The sequence below is a fragment of the Chlorocebus sabaeus genome, chromosome 14, assembly GCF_047675955.1.
Source record: "Chlorocebus sabaeus isolate Y175 chromosome 14, mChlSab1.0.hap1, whole genome shotgun sequence".
Classification (NCBI taxonomy): domain Eukaryota; kingdom Metazoa; phylum Chordata; class Mammalia; order Primates; family Cercopithecidae; genus Chlorocebus; species Chlorocebus sabaeus.
In genome coordinates this window covers 74,544,195-74,555,203 of record NC_132917.1, presented here as the reverse complement: position 1 = coordinate 74,555,203, position 11,009 = coordinate 74,544,195, and positions in this window count along the sequence as shown.

Sequence of the window (11,009 nt, the reverse complement as noted above, 5' to 3'; positions counted from 1 at the left end):
AGAATTCCAGGTCCCCACATGGACTTCACTGACATAATCATTGAGAAAGTCCTTACAGGGCACATCATGTCAGCAAGGAAGGGTGGGGGTACCTCATTACAGCTGGGTGAGGGGAAAAGCCTAGACTCCTTTTTTATATGGGTCATATTTTTTTACTTCTTCACATACCTGGTAATTTTTGCTTAGATGCTAGACATTGTAAATGTACTTTGTTGGGTGTTAAATATTTTTGGATTCCTATACATATTTTTGAACTTTGCTCTGGGATAAGTTAAACTACTTGGAAGCAGTTGGATCCTCAGGTTTTGATTTTATGATTTTTTTTCAAGGGTGCTGAGAAGTGCTCAGTCTAGGGCTATTATTGCCCACTTCTGAGGCAATGCCCTTCTGTACAAACTACTGAGTGCCCCAGGAATCATGGGACTTTCCAGTCCAGCAGGTGGGAACTGGCACTATTCTCAGCCCTGTGTGAACACTGAACAGCATTGCTTCTAATCCTCACAGGTGGTTTCCTCACACACATGTGCTGATTGATACTTAGTTGAACCGATCTTGAGGAGACCCCTGAGGATCTCCTGGGCTCTTTCTGTGCACCTCTCTCCTCTCCATCGTCTATCCTGCAAACTCTAGTTGTTTTGGTCTCTCCAGACTCTTATCTCTGTTTCCTCAACTCAGAGCATTTTCCAGGCTCCACCTGGGTTCCACCTTCCTGAACTGTGGCCTAGGAACTTCTTCAGGGCTGTAAGCTGGAGCAGTTGTAAAACTCTCCTCACCTCCCAGGAATCACTGTCATTTGTTACCTGATGTCCATGTCTTGAAAACCATTCTTTCATATATCTTTATTGTGTTTGGTGTTGTTGTTATTGTTTCAGGCAAGAGGGCAAATCTGAACCTATTACTCCATCTTGGCCAGAAGCAGAAGTCTTCTAGAGAAATTGTTAACTTTTTTTTTTAAAAAAATAAAACTTTCATAAAAGCTGCAAGAATAGTACAATGAACTTTTACATTTAACCTAGATTTACAAATTGTTAATATTTTGTCTCATTTGTTTTATTTCTCTCTAGATAGCTGGATGGATGGATAGATAGATAGATAGATAGATAGATAGATAGATAGATAGATAATCTGCACACATGCACACATTATTGTTGGTTTTGCCTAACCATTTAAGAGTAGGTTGCTGGCCAGCTGTGGTGGCTCACGCCTATAATCCCAGCACTTTGGGAGGCCAAGGCGGGTGGATCACGAGGTCAGGAGATTGAGACCATCCTGGCTAACACGGTGAAACCCCGTCTCTACTAAAAATACAAAAAATTAGCTGGGCATGGTGGCAGGCGCCTGTAGTCCCAGCTATTTGGGAGGCTGAGGCAGGAGCATGGTGTGAACCCAGAAGGCGGAGCTTGCAGTGAGCCGGGATAGCGCCACTGCACTCCAGCCTGGGCGACAGAGCAAGACTCCATCTCAAAAAAAAAAAAAAAAAAAAGAGTAGGTTGCTGACATCATGCTCCTTAACCCCAAATACTTCAGCATCTGTTTTTTTAAGAACAAGGATCCTTTTACATAACTACAGTATAATTAACAAATTTGGAAAATTTAGCATTGATAACAAACTATTATATAATGTATAGTCTACATTCAAAGTTTGCTAATGTACTTTATAGTAATTTTTTTCCAACCCAGAATCCAATCTAGGATCATGAAATGCATTTATTTGTCAGATACATATTTTTAAAATATATTTTAAAATATAACCCATATGACTTTCTAGTTAGTTAAATATAGGTAGCAGAGGGGTGAGATCCAGCCTTGTTCTGCTTCCAGGTAGCAGAGGAGAGGGAGTGGCCTACCAGGGATCCTGCTTGGTCACTGCCTGTGAAGCCTGCTACCTAATCCCTGCAGTTAGGGTGTCTCCTCTCATCATTTGGCTCCTTGATGAGTGTGAAGTGAAAACGCTCACTCACTGAGAAGTGCTCAGTGGAGTATAAAAACTAATAGAAATGAAATGAAGAGATTTCAAACAAATAGGCAAACTCAGAAGTGAAAATCAATGACACAAAAGTGGTAATGCTATAAAATAAATAAATGCAAAGAGATTAACCATGAAATATGAGTCAGCAAACCTCGTACAGGCAACCTAGTCCAGTACTGCCTGTGTCAGAAACTTCCTCACCTCTACTCCAGACAACCCGTCTGTCCCTACTCTTCCTCCTTGCCACTGCACCCACATTCTTTGGCTTTCGGGAAAAGTTCTGGCTTCAATTGCTGATTCCTGAAATCTGATATCAAGTTCACATCAGATCTCCCTCCCTGATTATGCAGCCAGATCTCCCCTTTATGCATCTCCATGACCCTATGTTTGTCTCACTCATGAGCCACTGATCTGGATCTGCCTGGACCTGAAGTCTTTGGGTTTGTGGGTTCTGAGCCCCTCTAATACTGCAAGCTCCTGTGGAGTCATGGAAAAATTTTAAACCTGTATGAATAACGATAAGTTCTTTGGAGTCAGATCTAGTTTCAAATCCCACTGAATGTACAATCTTAGGCTAGTTTCTAACCTATGAGCCTCAGTTCCCTTATCTGTAAACTGGAAACATAATATCCTATGCAATTATGGTAAAAATTAAATGAATTAAATTATGCAAAGGATTCAGTTCATTGCCTAAAATGTTAAAAAAAATTCAGTAACTGTTATTTCTCCTTCTCTTATTCATTTTCTGAATTCCCAAAGCCTAAAATGTGTTACTAGTAATTTAATGCAAATTAAAATGGCTTGTAATTACATGACTAATTAACATTAACCATAATGGAATCAGAAAATATACAAAAGCAAAAAGAAAATAGAGAATAATTTGTAACCCCCAAACACCAAGATACTAGTGTATAAATTGATACATATTTTTTGAAACTTTATAAATGTGCAAATATGGCCAGGCCCAGTGGCTCACACCTATAATCCCAGTGCTTTTGGGAGGCTGAGGCAGGAGGATTGCCTGAGGCCAGGAGTTCAAGACCAGCCTGGACAGCAATAGCAAGATCCCATCTCTACAAAAAAATTAAAAATAGCTGGGCATGGTGACACACATCTGTAGTCCTAGCTACTCAGGAGGCTGAGGCAGGAGGATCACCTGAGCCCATGAGTCAGAGGCATCAGTGAGCTATTATTGTGCCATTGCACTCTAGCCTGAGTGATAGAAAAAGACCCTGTTTCTATAAAAATAAAATTTTTTAAAATACTCATTGTAAAATACTGTACATAGTGCTTTATAATCTGTTTTTTATATGATAATATATGACAACATCTTTCACTGACCATAAATAGATTTCTCAATATTATCCATTATGGCTACAGAGTAAACCTGTACAGGGATGTCTCTACTTACTCAACCAATCCCCTATTTTTGAATACTTAGATCATTTGCAATTTTTTCACTATTTTCAAGCAGTTACTGTGATGAACAAGCTTGTAAATCTTTGTTCTTATTCTCAATTAAATTCCTAAGAGTGGAATTGCTAGGATAAAGAAAATGTGAAAATGTTAACACTTTTGAAATACATTGCCTAATTGCTCTCCAGAAAGATGTTATCAAATTATATTCCTCACCTACTCAGGGTATACGGTCATTCTTTTCTTGCCTTTGCCACGGGGAAATGGTATCTAATTGTTATTTTAATTTCCTTTTTTAAAAAATGTAATTTGTATTTAGAAAATGTTGGACTGAATAAATGCACTTCTCTGTCCATCCTGACCTCATGCCAAACCCATCTGCACATTTGCAAGCTTTGCCCTTCTAGGGTGAGTGGTCATGAAGAGAATATGATCCTAATTTGCATGAAACTGATGGACCCTTGGATTGAGGGGCAGGAGGAGGACCAAACGCATAGGAGAACAAAGATATCTGCAGTGTTAGGAGGAACAGAAGAAGAGCAGGGCAAATCGTAGGACTCCAGGGCTAGCAGAAATGAAGGTCAGGATTATGGGGCCGGGCTTGGAGAAGGAGAGAAGATAGGAAGGGACACATCCAGTGACCATTCGGAAGGCAACTGGGGCTCTGCTAGGGTTGGGAACATTATTGGAGACATCTGGCTAAGTGTGAATCCCGCCCGCATTGGTAGGCAAGTTACAGTTTCCACTTACTCTTGTGTTGGCTCGTTATACAATATTTGTCCCCTAATAATTACTTTTCCTCATTTCCAATTGGTTAGATAATAAAAGTAATAACAATAAACAATTATTGAGCCAGGTGCTATACTCTACATGCATTATCTAATTTGATCCTTATAATAACCTCATGAAGTTTACACTAGCCAATTGTACAGATAAGAAAACAGCCTGAGAGACGTGCATCAATTTGTTCAAGGCCACATAGCTGGTAAGAAGGGATCCTAGATGAGAACTCCAGCTTTTTTTCAAAGTAACTGCAATATTTTACCAGGGCTGACATCTTTATCCAACCCATGAGTCATACTAGATGCTATTTCAAGTTGAAGGCCAAATAGCCATGAGAAAATAAAGGTAAGACTCTAGTAGCAATTCTACATGGAGAATGAGGAAAGGAGATCAATAATTCTGCCCCTCTCCACACCCAGTCCTCTCTAGTGACTCATATAAGGCCTCAATTATTCAAACATCTACTTGTTAGAAAAACTTAGCACCTACCTCATGAATTTAATGAATTTAATGTACTTGACTCTTTGGAGATTTGACACTCATTTAGGCCCAAAGAACCAATCTATTTCCTGATTTACACATCCTGCTTGCCTTCTCCCCTGTGCAGTCTAATCTAAAATGGGTACTAGGAACTCAATCTTCTCAAGCCCTACTTTGCACCTGGCTACCATCCTCAAGGTTCATGTCTGTGTCCTTTGGGGCTTCTCTAACACAGGTCACGAGTGGGGCTTGGCCACATCTCTAGAGTACAGGTACAAACTCAAAGCCTTAAGAAAGAGATGCAGGAGGACCCTCCTATTGGCAGCTCCTGGTGGTTAACAGGGCAATCTGTGGCCCCCTTGGATTTTCATGCTACAAAGATTTGGAAGTAGAAGGTGTTACTGAGTCTGCAGGAGTTGGTTCCTACTGAGTCCAAAGCCTGAGTTTGACCTGAAAGACTTGTTTCCTCTCCAGCCAATTTGACCAGGTCGTGTGGGGGTCCACTGAAGCTATTGCGATTATTTTTCTGTGCCTGTTACAGCATCTCCCCATGACAGCCTCTTCCTGGAAAAGGCCAAGATTAGTGTTTCGTTTTGACCCATTGCAACACAAACTGCTTCCCAGCAGCTAATGGGAGGGAAGGATGGAAGAAAACTTGCTTCACTATTTCCCAGCTAAGTTCCACTCCCTTCAGGAGACTTTTCCAGACCACTCCTGCCAACAAGTCCTTGAGCTGCATCCCTTCCTGCTCCCCAGCTTCTCTGACCTTCTGGAACATTGCTTGTCTCCATGTACATAATAATGCCTTGTTTGTTCTACCACCAAAATTGGCATGTGAATGCTGTCTTGTTTCCTTAACCAAAATGTGCATTTCTGGAGGGCTGGGACTATATTTTAAGATTTTTTTGTATCTTCTCCCAGCTCAGAAGATGACGTCATGGTCCCAGATCACTCTACTTAAAAACTCCAAATGAATCATCTCCTTTCCTCCAACCTGTAATATTATTTATTTTGTTCAATATATGACCCCCCAATAGAAGGTTAGCTTCGGAAATGTAGGGATTTTCGCCTGTTTTGCTCACCGATTTTTCTTCAGCATTTAGAGCAACGCCTAACATATAGTAAATGCTCAATAAATACATGCTGAATTAAAGGATTAATTCAGAAAGAATTATGAAATGAACCACCAATATCTAGGGAAAATGACCCTTTTCCATTTCAACTTTTCAATGAGTATTTTATATGTTTCTCTTTATGCATTTCAGGATAATTTATTTAGGCTCCCAAATCAATTTCATTTTTTACTTTATTTCTAGCTCAGAATATCCTAAGATAAAGCATTACTACCAGTAGTTAACTGAGCTTTTACTATGCATCAGTGACTATACATATTCTCATTTAGTCAACACCTCCTCCCCTAGGTTGATCTATGAATCTTCTGGAAAGTAAGTAACTTCCCTAGTCTCACAAGCAGTAAGTGGCAGAGTTAGGGTGTGAACCCAGGCCATTGATCATCAATCTGCTTTCCTGCCTGAATGGAATCCAGGTTTCTAGGATTCCCCTTGATCTTCCTTCCCCTGCAGTCCTCAGGCCCGAATTAGATGAGACCAGCCTTTTGATGAGAGACCAGGTCTGGAGATGCCCAGGAAGAGTTCAAGGTCCACTAGTAACCAAAGAACTAGCATATACTAAGTTTAAGGAAGAAAAAGAAACTAAAACAACAGTTTCTGATTGACAAAGTTGCTTCATTGCTTCATTAGATGCTGATGAACAATTTTAGCTGTACCATAAACATGAACTGAATGGAGATAACTGCAGATAGAACAGGTTTCAGGGCAGAGGAAGGAGTTAAGTTTTGGTTATCTTGAATTTGAGATGTCACTTCAACACTCAAGAGCAGATGTTCCATAAACAGCTCTCAATAGTCTGAAGTTCAAGCAAGAGGGCTAGAGATATAAATTGGGGAGCTGACATCATCATGAGAGCTTGTTAAAAGCAAATGCCTCAGAGCTGCCAAACTTACCTCCTGGCTGTCAGGTCCCTAATCCTAATGATTGTGTTAAATGTTTTTGAGAGGCTCGGAAGAGCCATGGAGAGATTTCAGTGTTCCCCAAATTGCTGCAGCTGCGGCATTATGAGGCTCAAGTTTACCACAATGCCCTTCTCATGGGGTCCCACTGGAACTCCATGAGTGTATGTGTGATCAATTGCAATTGTTCAGTGGCTGGAATGGTTGACCTCTGGGATTACCTTTTTCCTGGGCTTCCAGGCTGCCCAAGGCACTTGTAAATGGACACATTCTTTTTAGATAGGTTAAAGCCATACTCCAGGCCTGGGATCCAACTTGCTTCTTTTCAGTGACTTTGCATATCTCTGAACTGAAACAAGTGACACAGATTTCATAGTGTGATATGAGGATCCTCCAATTTCATTTCTTTTCGTACTTTGGGCACAGCATGTACCACTTCACCAACTACTCAGTCAATATGCATCTCACCCCTGCCCCCAGCTGTGAAGATAGAGGTTACAAACAATGAGAGGTGCTAAGGTTGGGGGAGGGACTCACAGAGCACGGCAAGAGCTCAGAGCAACTGACATGGGGTATCTGGAAAGTACTGACTGAATGAAAAGATGTTTTTAGCAGCATTGCAAACACAGCTGAGGTTGGAAACCATAAATTTGTTCTGGAACCAGTCAACCTGGCTGTGGAATTTTTTCTAGCTGAGTTCAACTGGAGAAAATAAATGGTAGGGCTGATTCAGGACTGGGAGATAGCCTGACAGGTGTGCAGGGAGAGCAAGGTGGGAGTCACTGATGAGAATGTAGGTGAAATAGCCAGTGGGTCCCAGCCTGGGTAAAGAAGGAAGGGAAACCCAGAAGGAACTGATAAACAGTGTCCCATCTCAGACAGGCTGCTGGTGAACCAGCGATCACCTCAATAGGATGGAGTCTGGGGGAATCCAGTAAAGGCAAGGCCAGAACAATGGAGACCAGTGCAGCTGACACCCCCATGCCCGGTCCAGCTCAGTAAACTCAACAGCCTCATCCTGTCCCACAAGCAAGGCAGCTGGGGTGCTACACATTCCCCTCTGGCTAAGCCATACCCCACCCATCAGAGATCTCCAAATATCAGGAGCTGCTGAAGGCTGAGTGTCCCAGGAATGATTCAGAACCTCCAGCTGAATCTCTCCAATTTCATGTTTTACTAGAATGACATTGGGGTGTCTCACAGCATCAAAGGAATAACTGAAGAATTAAGTGTTTTAATTTAATTTAATTTAATGTAACTTAATTTAGGAGAGCTAAGTAATTAAACATGAGGCCAAAGTACATAAGAAAGTGGCAGTCTTTTATTGCAAATAAGCATACACTCTCGGACGAGTTTCTCTGGTCCTCAGGTTTGGGGGGCCAGGGAAGTCGCGCCGGCGCTCTTGGGTGATGTTCTCCGGTCCACGAACGTGGGGGGCCGAAGAAGTCACACCGGCTCCTGCCGGCAGCGGACTTTTATGCATTGGTACTGGAAGGGGGAGGGCAGTGGGCGGGATAAGGGCGTGATAGGGGCGTCTCCGTCGGCGTGGCCGGGTAAGTTTCGATCTCTTCGGATTGACATCACCTGGCGCATGCTCAATTGATCTGCATCTTCCTGGGGCGGGCTGCATTTTCCCGCCCGCGGGAAAGTTGGTGAGGAAGAACCCGGAAGCAATATGGATTATGCCTTCTTGTTCACCTTCCTCCATCTTGTCCCTTCTCCCTCACCCAAACATTAAGCCTCAAGAAATCAGGAACCAGGAAATCTCCAGAGACCCCAAGTACAAGAACCAGGAACTGAAACACCATTAGAACTATCTCTTCACCTTTCTTCTGTCCTTTGTTCTGCATGTTACCTTCACTTTCTCTTACTAAAGAAAGTTAAGAACATGGTCTCTGGAACCAGTGCCTGAGATCTGAATCCTAGCTGTGCTCTTCCAACTGAAGGACCCTGAGCAAGTTACTTACCCTCTCTGTGCCTCAGTTTTTTTTATGGAGATAACACTAGTGCCTACTTTGTATGATTGCTTGAGGAATAAATGATTTAATACTTCTAAAGCACTTGGAAGAATCCCTCCCACATCCCCAGGCTCTGTCTTATCTAAGAGAAGAGTTTGGACAACAAGAGTACTAATCAGCAATCTAGCCTGCAAGACTGAAGATAATAAACTGAGGTCCCATTCAGGCCAAGGGTTGGATCCAATGCCATGGATGGGGTAGGGGGCAGCAGGAGCCATGGTGCTACTCAGGGTCAGGCAGGAGACATATCATTTAGTGAGGAGCAGGGGAATCTATTCCAAAATGTGGTATTTGTTCTCAGACCCTTACTCTACCATTGCTCCCTTTAGTGGCAACAAATGACCTCATCTACTACATCAAGGCAAAACTGGGCATCTTGCCCTCCACCCTACCCCTACATTCATTCAGAGATGTCTGCTCTGAAGCCCATCCACATGCTTTTCCTCCCACTCTGTGAATCATCTGTTCTCTCTGAAGATTATTTAAGATTATTTAAGAATAATTTCCTCCACTGTCCTTTCGTGCCCGCAATGCTCTTCCTCAAGACCACCTTAGCTATGGTGTTCTTCCCACTCTCCGCATATCTTCCACACTCTCTGCATATCTTCCACCTCATCCTCCTCCTGGCCCCTTCCATTAGCATTGAAACAAGATCAGGTCTCTCCCACCCTGATCACAAATGGCACTCCTTTGACTCCACCTTCCCAGCTAGCATCTCAAAAAGTTGTCTTCACTCCCTGCCTCCACTTCTCCCCTCCCATTCTCTCCTCAGCCCTATGTTCTCGAGTTCTCATTCTCACTTCTCCTGAGAAGCTGACAAATGCCTGGGCCTCCACTATATTAGACATCACCGCTATCCCTATTTTGAACACTCTCCTCCCTGAGTTTCTATGGTAACATTCTCTTGGTCATTCCCCTGCCTCTCTGACCGCTCCTTCTCTATGTCTCTTGTGTGCTCCTCTATCTTCCTCTACCTACCCTTGAACAATCCATCTTCCCCCAGGTTCCACCCTCTCTTCATCTTACAGTTTCCATAGGTGACCTCAACTACCTTCAACCACCTCCAACATGAGCTAAGGATTCTCAAATCTATAGCCATTATCTTAGTCCTCCCTCTGAACGTCAGATTTATCCAACAGCCTATGTGGCATCTTCACTTGGAGGTCCCCCTGAGGCATTGCAAACTCAGCATGTGGGTGTAGGGGATAGTTCCTGAAACCATATCATGTGGAGGATGATTGAAAACCTAGGAGGTATCTGATCCACAGAGGTGACTCAGATGGGTTATGGTAGTAAAGTGAACCACAGTCTGGGTCAACTGGGAAAGGAGCTGGAGATATTCTGTGTGTACCCCAAAGGGTGACATGAGGACAAATGATTGGAAAATTGGAAAAGACAGATTTCAGCTGAACCTAAAGAAGATCCTTTGGAAGTCAGAGTGGCTCAAAGGTAAACTTGGCTACCTTGTAAGTTACCTCAGTTATTGACAGCATTAAAGCACCAGGCTTTAAACTCCCTTAGTGAGACAGGGCACAGTGGCTCACACCTGTAGTCCCAATACTTTGGGAGGCCAAGGCAACAGGATCACATGAGGCCAGGAGTTAGGGACTAGGCTGGGCAACATGGTGAGACACCATCTCTACAAAAAAATAATAATAATAGGCCGGGCGCGGTGGCTCAAGCCTGTAATCCCAGCACTTTGGGAGTCCGAGACGGGCGGATCACAAGGTCAGGAGTTCGAGACCATCCTGGCTAACACGGTGAAACCCCGTCTCTACTTAAAAAATACAAAAAACTAGCCGGGCGAGGTGGCGGGCGCCTGTAGTCCCAGCTACTCGGGAGGCTGAGGCAGGAGAATGGCGTAAAAACCCGGGAGGCGGAGCTTGCAGTGAGCTGAGATCCGGCCACTGCACTCCAGCCTGGGCGATACAGCAAGACTCCGTCTCAAAAAAAAAAATAAATAAATAAATAATAATAATAATAATAATAATCCCTCAAACTTCAGGAGTCTGTGATTCTGTGAGAAAGCAAAATGGAGATTATGCAAATTTGACCAAATACAGTGAAACCTGGTACTACTACTGCTTATTAATTGGGCATTGGTTTGCTGGTGGGGGCTCTGACCCTCTGAAGTGGAAATAACAACAGGGATGTTTTAGGATACCTGAGAGAAGAGAAGAAATTGAATACACTCTCAAGTGGGAAGGACTGATAGTCAAAGGAAAACTCACCATGGCATGACTTTCTTGGACGTATTTGTACTTAGTTATATTTGTAACGAACCCCTCAGTGGATATGGATTTGGCATGACTCG